Source organism: Sylvia atricapilla, chromosome Z, assembly GCF_009819655.1.
Source record: "Sylvia atricapilla isolate bSylAtr1 chromosome Z, bSylAtr1.pri, whole genome shotgun sequence".
NCBI classification, from domain to species: Eukaryota; Metazoa; Chordata; class Aves; order Passeriformes; family Sylviidae; genus Sylvia; species Sylvia atricapilla.
In genome coordinates, this window is record NC_089174.1 from 58,720,143 (window position 1) to 58,733,592 (window position 13,450).

Below are 13,450 nucleotides of genomic sequence, written 5' to 3' on the forward strand. Positions count from 1 at the left end.
ACTTAACTTGATCATGCAAATAATCCTTCTTCTGTGGAGCTTCTTGTTTAGCTATACCTTAATACTTGAATAAGCCAGTCTAGGATTCCGATGAAGCTGATTACAATTAAACTATGCTTATACACAAAAAAGCATGATCAAAAATACATATGTAATCTGAGCATTATATGTATAATTCTTCCACTGCCATCAACTTCCCTGTTATTTGATATTTAAAGGACTTGTAAGAAAAGCTAAAGCTGGCTAATGAAGAAGTCTAAAATAATCCCATCATATTCTGTTTTTTGACAAATATGAAAGATAAAAATTAATTTGCTTATTTTAAAACAATGAAACTGTAATCCATATTTCAACATGTCAGTTAATACTACAAAACATTTAATTTGCTTGAGAGTTTTTGTTTCGCTTAAAAAAGGCGTGTTTCATTTTTGAAGCAAATATTATGAAAGGACTTACCTTAAAAAACATGAATTTGTATTAAAGTACAGCTAGAGAGCTCTTAGTTACCTACTGACAATTTCTTAGCTATGTTATATATAGAATGAATATACAAGGGGAAATGTTACACTGGCAACAACTGAATAAATTTTTCTGACTCTGTAGCCTTGTCAGGGTCCGCAAACACATGCAGGAGACCTGATGGTTTGTTTTAAGGATCTCAGAGCACAAAAGACACAGTGGGGGAAAACTCAGTTTACTCAACAAAAAATGCACCTTTATTTAGTCCCAACAAATGCGATAGTGGGGAGAGAAATAAAGGATAGTAAGAAAAGAGAGAGAAAGAGGGGAAGGGGATTATAGCTCCCAAACGTGGAGAGCCGAGTCCTCAAGGCCGAGATGCCTGTAGACACAATCTTCTCCAGTGGGGTGTACACAAAAGTGAGCAGGGGTCTCCAGAGTTTTTATAGGTTGGTCAAGGCAGGAACCAAAGCGAGGGGCACAGAGCCAAAGCAGGAGTCACCTGTGTTGAGGTTGGGTGCTCAGGGACAGGCTGCACACCGTACATGTCCGTACTCTGATACAGACAGATCAGTTTGGACAAGCAGCCTCGGCTCAGTCCACTGTGACCAGCTTCATTGCTCTCGCACTCCGTTCTCATGGAGATGCAGACCAGTCCTCCAAGACTTGGCAAACATTCCACCTCAGGCAGGCCAGGGGCTCCTTTCAGAGTCTGGGATCTCCATCCTCAATCATTGGAGACAGTTCTGAGGTATATCACATCCTTGGACAGACTCTGACACCACCCCATGACTCACGACTGAGGACAAAGGTTCTCCTCCAGCAAGGGTCTGCAGCGTTGTCACGATGTCTTCAGGACTCGTCAATGTTGGTAGCACATATCCCAGAAAACAAAGACAGTAAAGAGTGAGAGAAAGAGTGAGAAAAAGAGGAAAAGGAAAAATAGGGAAAAGGAAATAAAAACAAAACAAAACCAATCAATATTGATTAAAACAATTTTTCAAAAAAAACAAACAAATCACAAAAATCAAAAAACAGTAAACAATAAACCATCAATATAAATTAATTAAAACTATTTTCTTCCAAATAATCAAAACAGATCACAAAATTCTTTAAAGTTATAACTATTTTCAAACAAAAGCTTAATTTTAACTACAATATAACATAACTAAAACAAACAACACTAAAAAAACCAAAACAAACAAAGAATTTCAAATTAATTTGCTGTTGCAGGCCTAATTCTCACTGTTTTGGTAGTGCATCTTGTATCAATAAATTTAGGAGTGTCTTTTGCAAAAGAGGTATTGACTAAACTGCGAATTCATTATGGATGCCAAGTGTGTCAACTGCTTCATCATTTTCCAATTTAGGATGTATAAAACAACTAATAAAAAACCAATCAAAACCAAAATTAAAAAAAAAATGCAATTGAATGACACTTTGTTCAAGATACCTGTAGCAGTAGGTGACCATCCAAAAAGGGTATCCCACCACCTGTGTTCAGCATCCTTTTTTACCCTTTCTACCCTTTGTATTTCCTTCACATCATGATGGACTGTTACTAAAGTTTTCTGTCCATTTTTCTTGATCTTTTCCAAAATTTCTATTAAGTCCTGGTGAAGCAACAATTGCTTAATCAAAGTTAGATTCATTCCAATGGGGGCAGGCATTATCTGATGAATCAGTGTAAAATTGGATTGTAAAAGGTGATAGGACATGACTGGAACTGTGTAAGAAAAGTCACACCCTGTAATTGTGGTAAAATTACAAACACAAAAATTTGAATGATTCCTAAGATTTAGGAATCTACTACATTTTCTACAAACACTACATCACAAGCTGTCCTCACACAAGCACATCCATTGCCTATATACACAAGCACCGTTTCAGGAGCTTCATTAGCATGTACTTCAAAATGACAAATGCTTTTTGAACATGTGTTTAACTTCTGTGTCTAAGCAGATGTCTTGAGCTATGATTGCATTACTTTCACAAATAAAACCTTGTTGCCGCCTAACAACACAAGATTCTAAACTGACAGTTTGCCATTTTTCCCCGATTTGACGGGCCCATTCCCTAAGCTCGGAAGGATAGAGAATGGCTCCATCATGATTCATACCTAATGCAATGATAGGGAATATCAGATGCACTGAAGCTTTGCGTATTTTGTCAACACAAAAGCTGTGACTGTATTTGTATTGGGGTTATAGGTAAAGTTCACTAGTTTCCACCAGGATGGAATTCCCTTTCAAAATCATTTTGAATTGTCCCAAATTACTTTTTGAATTTCAGTAGGAAAGACGCTTTCCTCACCTTCCCTTATGATTGAGGCAACAACTGTCTGCATCCAAACCTGTGCCTGGATGCAGCTAAGGGCCAAAGAAACATTGTTTTGTGTATCTTTTCCCAATTTGCTAATATGTTTGATAACAACCACTGATTTGGCTCCCAAGGCCAATAAGGGCAACTACAGTAGTTGTAATTTGGTAAAATCTCTAATGGTGGCAACCAATTTATTAATTCATCAATACTGTTTAGAATTCCTATTTAAAATCTCTATCATGGTTTAAATGGCCTTCATGTCCCTTGGAGTTCTTCTGTGAAAAGAAAGCACAACAGAATCTGCCATCAGCAGGCAGAAAATTAGAATGATGGAAATTATCCAGAGTGTATTTATTTGATAATCTTTCCCTAGAGCATCAAAACCTACCCATGTGTATTTATTCAGAGGGGTTTTTAGCACTAGTGGTACTTCCCCTATATTAGGGAGGTCCACCAAAACAGGTTGTCAAGGGTAACGTGCTGGATTGTTGGAATCATTTGGTCCCCACAGTGAGGGAACTCTGCTTGGAGCTGTCGGGCAAAAAACAGAAGCATCAGTAAACCAAGGATTTGCTGACTGTTCGGGGTAAAAGGGAGAGGTAATGACTGATGTAGGTTTGTCTTGAATGCCATCCAAGTTTCCTGCTTCTTCTATTGTTAGTTTTTCACAGCTCCTTCAGTTATTGAGAAGATGTTACAATCATGTTTAATCTAGGCGTACCACTTCCTTATTGAGGCTCTCTGGGCCACCCCGTCAGGTGAAGGGGTCCCAGTAGTGACTGAGTTAATAACTTTGAAAGGACCTCTCAAGACAATTGGTTGTTGTCGTGTAATCTTCCCTACTTCTATGAGAGCTAGGCTAACCACAAACAAGCCTTTTCCCCAGGTAGTATATCTCTTCTCAGCATCTTTGAAACCATGTGAATAAAAACCAACAAACCATGTCCAACCCTCAGGACCCCACTGCCATATGTTTACTAACAATCCTGAAGAGGCAAATCCCCATTCTACCTGCAAGGGATCTGTAGAATAAATACGGCCAAGGACTTGGTGAGTTGTGGCTTCAAAAATCAGCAATTGCATTGCTTCTTCCTGAGAAGCAGTCCATTCCCATAAGCAGGCAGCTTTGTGGGCACCTTCCAAAAGTTGGTTGGGGGTACTAACTATAGCTAAAGGGTCTCTCCTTTCCAAAGCATTACTCTCCTGGCCCAGAAAGCTGCACGCTGTGTCAGGGACCATGTGTCAATAGTCTCATTGTTTAAAACTTGTGTAAGGGAATGTCGTGGCTCGCTGCTCAAGGCCAGTGGAAGAGGAGGTGTGCTAAATTGTTGGTTAGATGGATTCAATGCAATAGGTTTGGGACAGGGCTAATTAAAAATTATTTTAGCCAATTTGTCATGTGGCAGTTTGTCCATTACCTCTCATGGCCCTCTCCTCTTCAGCCCTAGCAACCACAACTGCTTCCAGTTAGAGATTTGTTTTCCCTTTTCTGGTTTTTCATTAGGAGAAGCAATATGCCTGACTTCTCTGGGTTTTTTTGGGTTTGTCCTCTGAGTGCTTCACTGGTCCATATTTTCTACTGTAAATTATTAACTCCTCTGCTACTTCACTTCATGTCCAAACATTACGACTGCTGTTAGATTGTGTGCTAGGAGTAGCAAAAGGCAAGGAGTCAGTGGAGTCAGTGGAACCAGTTTGATCACTTGTATGACCAAAAATTCTTTCTACTGGGGTGATAGATGATATTGTTTTTTGAAAAAGAATTGCTGTTGGTTTAAGTGATTCTGGCAAATCTCAAATTAGGGGGGTCATAATCTCAGGTTTCACAGGCTGTTGCATTGGTGACTCATAGCCAGAGAATAATTTTCTTTCATGTATCATTTGCAAGCATGCAGCTTTGTGTATGTTTTCTAGGAGTTGGTCTGAGGTGCCCACTACTGCCAGAGGGTCGCCCCTTTCAAGGGGGCTTAATTCCCCTGCCCAGTAAGCTGCATGCTGTGTCAGGGACCATGGAGCACGTGTATTTCCTGTTGTTAAGAAAACTCCATGTCCCCAATAGCCACTTGCTTCTTGTTAACTTAATTTAATTTGGTCACCTCCAGTGAGTGAAACTCTAAAAGCATACTCCGTCTCTGATTCACAAGGGAGGTGGGAGTATTCTATCTTTATTTTATTCAGTGGCTGTGTATGGTATTTCTTTGGTGGTTATGTGGGGATTATGATCCCCTTCATTTATATAATTATATTCTGTTTTGATGAGAGGTCTCAAGTTGGAGCAATCATTGGAGACAGTCGTGAGGCGTATCACATCCTTGGACAGACTCTGACAAGCCTAAACACTACTGTTTAGCCGTTAAGGCCCTTTTCTCTCTCTCTCTCTCCTTTTTTTTTTTTTTTTTTTTTTCTTTTTAAGAAAAAAATTATTTTCTTGCCACGTAGATTCACATGACTTTGGAGGACTCATGACCCTTTTCCTTTTAACCTTCATTTGCTATAATTTGTGATGTAAGATAACCCATATCAATTGACTGTAGAAATCTCTTATATTTAAAAAGGGCTGGAGAGATAGGGTACATTTGTGAGATGACATGAGAAGAGAGAAATAGGTAAAATAGCAGTTTGGCTTTTATTTACCAACCTGTCTTGGGAACTTTGGCTTTGCTTGGACAGTATTGGACCACACAATCACTTAAAGGACTTAAAGTAGGGTCCTCAATTTTCAAACATTCACCAAGAACTTTTGCAGTGGGGAATTCTATTTATATATCTAGATTTTTGAAAACTGCACTGTATAGCTGTACTACATTTAACTACATTAAATATAATTTTTTTTCCTACAGAACAAACTTTCAGACCTGTATTTATTTGAAATTTTCATTGTATATCAGGTGTTTTATTTAGACAATAGAAAAACACAGAAGAAAAATCCTCAAAAACCAGAATTAAAACCAGCAATAACAACAAAAGGTAGAATAAAGGGAAAAATTACTGCAGTTCTCTTCCAGGATATATTTTATAATTTATTCTTGGTGTATGACCAGAAGAAGTAATGGCAAAATATCTGGAAGTGGTTTTGTTTTGTTTAGGGGTGTGTTTTCATTTTGTTGTTGTTGTTGTTGTTTTGTAGGTTTTTTTGTTGTGGATGGGGGTGAGGGTTGGTTGGTTGTTTTTTGGTTGGGGGGGTTGTGTGTGGTTTCTGTCCACCCATCAATAATTTTTTATCTTTTTGTGTATTCATTTTACCAATACCTGTGTTGTAAATTTTGGGTTATATATAAGTTGACCCATTAGTAGCAGATTTCCCTCAATACTTTATAGGAGTTGCTGAACAATTTCTGTGTGATAATATGCCATTTTGGTAAATGCCAAGTTCTGTTGAGTACTATTTGTATTTATTAGATATATAAAGGAAATTATATGACAGAAGAATTTATAATCAAAAGCCATTGAAAACAAAAATAGACACAGAAAAAAAATGTAAATGGATTAAAAATTAAGGGCAGTAACAGAAGGAAATTTCTATGTGCATCTTATTTACAAAACTCCAAATTATGAAGATTGCTAGGTTTCATAAAAGAATAACTTCTAGCTGTATTTCAAATATAGAGCATTGTCCCTACCACAGTTTCTTCAAGCCACAAATTAGTTCATATAAAACAGTTATTTTAGCTGCGATGTCTTTTATGCCTGGAACTCTGAGAAAGTGTTTGTCAACAGTTTTCATGTCAGAAAGTTTACTAACTAGATAAATTTGTTAAACTTGAGGCTTTGTAAAAAAAAAAAAAAAAAAAAAAAAAAAAAAGGGAATTTATTTAATAGCACTTTTATAATACACAATTAAGACACAAGTTGATGTCAATGCCCCAGATCATTATGGAATAATAATTTTGAAATGCAAAAAAACACCCAAAACAAAAAAGCTGTGTAAATTTCTTACTACAGAAGCAAGATCATGATTAAACTTTTAATATATTGGAAAATTCAAATTCTTTTCAAGAGGTCCAGCAAGAGAAGTTTTTGGCGAGGAGGAAATACTTGTTCCACATCTACAAAAGAAGAACAGCACTTTTAAATTCTTTCTTTTCCAGTTTCTGGTGGGACCTGTAGTCTGGGCAGGAGCAGGCGTCTATGACAAAATCACACAAGCCAAGGCCAGGTTATGGAATTAAGGCAAAGCACAGGGGGAAGAGGAGGCAGCAGGGAGATGGAGAGACACGGCTCGTCCCAGAGTTTCCCAGTGACAGGGACCTGGAGAAAAGCTGGGCCAGATGACCAGCTCAGCCCCAGGCTCTTGGCTGGGTCCCGCTGCGGCCGGCTTTAGGGAAATCGTGGCGGGAGGCACTGGCACATCCGTGGGGCAGGGCTCCAGAGGGTCTGGCTGTGGCTTCCAGCGCTGCTGTGAGTGCTGACTCAGAGCTCCCGGCTGGGTGGGCTGCAGGGCAGCATCTTGCACGCCTGCGATGGTGCCTGTGTCGCCTGTCTGCCCAGCCCTGGCACCACAGCAACACAGTGGTTCTTGGCTTGTCGGGAGTGCAGCGTGGCTATGGCAAAGGAAATGAAAGGAGGGACTCTCCAGTGGTGTATCCAACCGAGTTTATTGGAGGCTCCGGACGTGGAGTCCTCACCTCGGGACACCAGCCTCAGAGAGACCAAGAACCCCTCTGTGCTGTGACTTTTAACAGGGGGTGTGACACAGGGGAGGGTTCAGTCAGGGACCAATGGGGTACAGTAAGGGTGTGGCTCTTAACATAATAGACATGTGCAACAACCATACAAAACACAATAGGAGGGGAAAGTCTGGATCCTGCCCAATCACTCGACGCCTTCCCTGGAAATTTCTGGACACAGGGAGACAGACAGGACCAGAAGGTTATATAACCAATGATTGACATAAAACTGAACATGGGGTAAACCATACAGAGGGATGGTAAACCATATGGTTTACCATATGGTTTTACTATGGTAAACCATAGGGGGTTACAGAACAAACCATTATGTAAAATCTTATTGAACAAATCATACAGAAACATGAGCAAAATACACCACCACATCTCCCCCTTATTTTATTGTTAAAATGAGGAGAATTGAGGTTGAGGGGCCAAGTACTCTGAGTTAGGGTACAAGTTCCCAAACCATTGCTGGTTAGTGGGCCAGTTCTCAAAGGGGACTGGCCACAGCCCTTCTTCCTCTGGGACGCGGTTTTCTTCGTCCTCCAATTCTCCCAACGCTTCCACCTCTGCTTCTTCTGGTGCCGAGGGGACTGCAGCATGGTTAACATCAGGGGGTGTGGTGGAAACAGAAAGCAGTCTATAAATAAGTCTTTTAATTAGTCCAAATGCAATCGAAATGGTAATTATTATAAACAAAATCAGAAGTCCAGTCTTTATAATTGAGCCAGTCCAGCTGGAAAGACCTCAGTTCCCGAGAATCTGGTCGAACCAGTCTCCTGTCTCCTTTTTTATGGAGCTGACCATGTTCTTGATTTTCGAGATGGAATCATGGATGTTCTCAGCTTTGGATGATAGGTTAAAACAGCAGAGGCCCTCGAACTCCTCACAGGAGTGTTGGTGGAGGAGTAGCAAGTAGTCTATGGCCGCCCTGTTTTGTAGAGTCGCCTGCCGCGTTATTTCCTCATCAGATAGGAGGTCCGATAGAGCAGTGGAGGTTAAATTGGCTTTTTTAGCCACCCAACACTCCAATCGGCTGAGTTCTCCCATGGTTTTGGCCACAGAGACCCAGGGCAGGAAAACTGTCACTGCTGTAGCTTTGGCCCTGGACCAGTGGATTATGTCCGAATCACAGTCCAGGTCGAGATTTGCCAGATCTCTTTTTTGGACTGTTGCAGGCCTTGAGGAATTTTTGTAAATCCAATCCATAATTTGAGTTTTATTGGGGGTAAACAGCCCCAGCTTGCCAATTGTACAAGGACCTCCGATCAGGCAAAGGGGGATGCCTGGCCATGCTCGGTCTCCACAAATAAGGAAGGCACCTTTGGGTAGGGAGAGGGGTTTATCATTAAGAGTGGACACCATCTTTACGTGGGCGATTCCATCGCACCACGTTCCAGCGGTGTACACACTCTTAAACTGAAATACATGGGTGAAACACTTTTCCTGGCCTTTGGGCGGGGTAGATACAAATTGAACACAAAAGAAAGCTTTGGCAGAGCCCAAGAGGTCCAGCTCCTGTAGCCCCTCGGGGGCTGGGTTTAGGCCTGAAACCCAATCGTGCCAAAGGACCAGGGGGTTGGTCACCGGGAGGGTAATTTTCCGGTCGAGGCCGGTTTCAATGAAATTTGGACGGCGACCAATTTCAACAGGTTGTTGTTGGGAACGGTGATGGGAGGCATAAACCGAGGAGGACAAAGCAACAGAAGCACGGGCAACACGACCGGGGGCCTTACTGTTGTACTTGCTTTTCCATTGGAGGAGAGTGGGGAGAAGCTCTCCCTCCTGGAAAGGGATCCCCACGAGGCAGGACGACATGGGGTCTTGGGCGGCAGCCGAGGACAAGCAGATATGGTCCTGTCCTACTGCTTTCATGAGGGTCTTCCACACATTTGCTTTCGGCTGAGGAACAATCCATGGTTGGGTCAGCCGCAGGAGACTGGCGACAATTGCAGCTCGCAGGAGGTAGGCTGCTCTGGGGGTCCTCATCTGGACTGGTCTCGTTATCGCCAGCCTAAGGAGAACTTAAAATTAAACACAATTAAAGGGAAGAGCCACACCTGGGGTCAAACAGAAAGGAACCCTTACTCCGCAAAGATCTCCTTTTTCCTCCTTCTCCAGGAGGCCACCGACGCCTGGGACACTTGTTTTTCAGTGGCCTTGGGGACGTAGGGCCTCACCCACTTAGCGGGGACCCACCGTAAGCCAGCAGGCGTGGAGACGCAGATGTACCCGCGCCCCCAGGTAACCAAGTCATGTGGTCCCTCCGTTCCCAAGGTCTCCAGGTCCTTGATGAGGACCTTCGGCCTTTCCCGGAGAGCCAGTTGTCCGCTCCCCCCAAAGTGCTTGATGATGGGCGGGTTCAGGGACTCAAACGAACAGTTCAGAAAATTTAGGGTGAACAAGGCCCGGACGAGTTGCACCGAGGGAGGTTCGATTTTAAGAACCTGATGCTGTTGACATAGGACTCTCTTTAGATTTAAATGAGTCCTTTCCACGATCAGTTGCCCTGTCGGGGAGTGGGGGATGCCGGTCTTATGTTCCACACCCCACTGCTGCAGGAAACTGCAGAATTCCCTGGATTTGTACGCAGGGCCATTGTCGGTTTTGAGGGACTTTGGGATGCCCAGGCAGGAGAAAGCCTGAATTAGATGCTTAATAGCATCTGCAGACTTCTCCCCTGTGTGGGCAGAGGCGTAGACAGTGCCTGACAAGGTGTCCACCGAGACGTGCACATACTTCAATTTCCCAAACTGGGGGAAGTGTGTGACGTCTGTCTGCCACACCTCACAGCTGTTGAGTCCCCGGGGATTCACTCCCGCACTCATGGTGGGGAGGGCATGTTTCTGGCAATTGGGACAGGCGGCCACAATCGCCTTGGCCTGGTCTTGGGTGAGGCGGAAACGTCAAACCAGGCCTGGAACGTTCTGGTGGAAGAGCTGGTGACTGATCTTGGCTTGCTCAAAGATGTTCGGCAGTGGGGCCATTTTGGCAGGAGCAGCAAGAGCATCCGCCCTCCTGTTTCCCTCTGCAATGAACCCAGGCAGATCCGTGTGTGACCTGATGTGCATCACGTAAAATGGGTGCTCTCGGTGGGAGACCAGCTTAACCAATTTTGAGAGCAACTCAAATAACACAATGTTGGGCACCTCCTGCAGAATGGACCTCTCTGCTCTGGACACTACTCCAGCTACATAGGCCGAATCACTTACTAAATTGAACGGTTCAGAGAACCTCTTGAAAGCCCTGACGACTGCGGCCAACTCAGCAACTTGAGGTGATCCCTCAACTTCTGCAACATCTGACTCCCACTGCTGAGTTTGAGGGTCTTTCCAAGTCATCACTGACTTGTGGGACCTTCCGGACGCGTCTGTAAAAATGGTCAAGGCATCCAGAGGCCTTTTACTCTGAACACTCTCTAAAGCCAATTTGAATTGTGCATCCTGATTGAAAATTTTATGGGCAGGCCAATGGATAGAAATTTGTCCCGAGTAGTTGTCCAGTGCAAATTGCAGCGCTTCATTCTCTTGAAGCAGATGTTCCAACATTGCCTTAGTAATTTGGCCCGATCTTAACCTAATTGGCACGTGAATACACTCAAAATCACAGCCGGCCAGTTCTCTAATCCGGACTCTGGCCTTCCGGATTAGATCCGCCATCAGCTCCTGTGGCCGCATCATCCTTTTGGACCTCTGGTGGCTGAGAAAGACCCACTCTATAATCAGAAGAGGATCTTCTCCGTCTCGGTCCTTTTTAGGAATGGTGGCAACTTTCTCGTCCCATTGAAATATCACCCCGTGGAGGTGTGGCAATTGTCCTAATATGATGAATCTGAATGACAGGCCAGGGTCACACCTGCTGGCCTGCCTTGTGGACATGGCTGTCTGGACCCTTTCCAGGGCTTTCCTTGCCTCTGGGATGAGTGACCTAGGGGAACTCAGTCCTTCTCCCCCTTTCAATAAAGCTGTGTCTCCTTTCACCACGGCCGGGCCTCCGGACACGGTGTGTAGACACAGCCTGGGGCTCAGGAAGGTGGCGACGCCCTGGGAGAACAGTCTGGGAGCTGCGCATTCACCAGGCTGGGCTGTGCCTGCAGAGTGCATCCGCCTAGCAGGAAAAGCGGTGGTGGGGGAGCCACAGTGCTCTGCAGCAGTGCTGTGAGGGAATGGGCAGGATGGGTGTGGGCACTGGGAGCTGGGACAGCCCTGGCTGGGCTTCGGTGGGACCGGGCAGGAGTGGGGCCCTGCAACTGGCCAGGCCTTAAGGGTGCCCAAGCCCTTGGCATCCTTGGTTGGCCATGGCAGCTGCTTTCACCTCAGCCTGTGATAAGTCCGGTAGGAAATTCTGCCTTGTGAAGAGCAAATACTGGTGTTTATATTATTATTACTGGCACTTATTTTCTTAGAGGAGATCTGCCCTACTAATTAATTTTTTTCTTACGATTTAGGAGCCCTTTTTACAGCTTAGGTTTGCTGCAGCACTGGAATTGAAATTGTCAAACTTTGTGAAATGCAAGGTAAACCAACACCAATGCTATTCTAATAGCTGAAAAAGTGCTAAACATATTTTCCCTTTATCTCTCTGCAGGGTCCTGTTTACTAGAGCTTAAATCTCTTCCAAATAGCAGCCTGAAACCCCTCTGTTTTGCTTCCTACTACATTCCCACTGGGGCAACACCATGTTTCTTGATATTATTCTTTGTCAAGCTACCTCTTAATAGCAATACTACAGAGAATGACTTTACAGGAGGAGAAACACTGATTTACTTGGCTGTAAAATCGTTCCTGGAAGACTGCCTGCTTCTGCTGTACCATTGAGAGGGAGACTGTATTTCAGTCTGTTTGTGAAAATGAAATTAGGCAAGTGAGAGGTCTTAATAGGCCTCTCTCAGCTCCATCATCTGCTATTGTCTTTCTGGACTAAATATACAGAGGACATTGAATAGCCAGACCTATTCCCAAAGGAGGGATCAGGAAAATATTCAGAAAATATTTAAGGGCAAAATAGCTTTTATTCTCATAAAACACGTCAGATAGGAAATTCTTAATCAACTTTTTTCATTGTCTTTCATATGCATGTGTATCACTATCTCTAGAAGTAGGAAGTCCTCTGGCTTTTTAGACCAACATTCATTTCTCCTGGTTTATCAAGTCTTTTTGAAAGACTTTGTGGCTTCATTCTGTAAGGAAACTAATTGAACTAAATTAGGTACCAGATTTTCTAAAAATAGAAAATCCTGATTTTGATGTCATTCTTCACACTTCCATGTTTTAATTTCAGAGGTGTATATTTTTTCTCCTCTTTCATGTTGCTGCTTAGAGCAAAAGACACCTCTCATGATGTTCTTTCTTGAATAAAAGCAAATGGTTAGATAAGAAATATTTTACTCTAAGCTTGATTTGAGAAATACGTATCTTTCACACTTCATATTTTTAAAGATGACAGCAAACAGGGTGTACTCACACATCCTGAGAATGACTGTCTCAGATGTTTTTGATAGCAGTTATTGTATCAGCAAGGAGAAAATTGCTCTTAGTAAGAAAACAATTTTTGACAGTATAATCTCTTTGTAAAAAAAAAAGTCCTAAATATAAAACACTTTCAATTCTATGGGGGAAAATACATCACTATGAAAGGAGAATTCAAGGTATATACCAACATTTTATGCAGTCTTTCATCTCTTTAAACGTTTTTAGGAAAATTACAGAAGTTTGGAGTCTACTTTCTGATGTTAATTCTAAATCAGAATAAGTATGTCCAGCCTGTAGAAGATCCAGCTTCTAGCTCACCTTTCCTGCTTACAATGAACCTGATATTCTATTTTTTCAGTGCTTCAATCTTTAAAGATTTTCACACACTTTATATAATTTAAACCTGAAGTTATCTAACGTTACAGACAGTGTTATATTGGTGCAAGTTTCCAGCATCTTAATGATGGTACTCAGAACCAGGCTATCCCAACATAATAGTTGTTTGCATTGACAAATTATAATTAATTATAA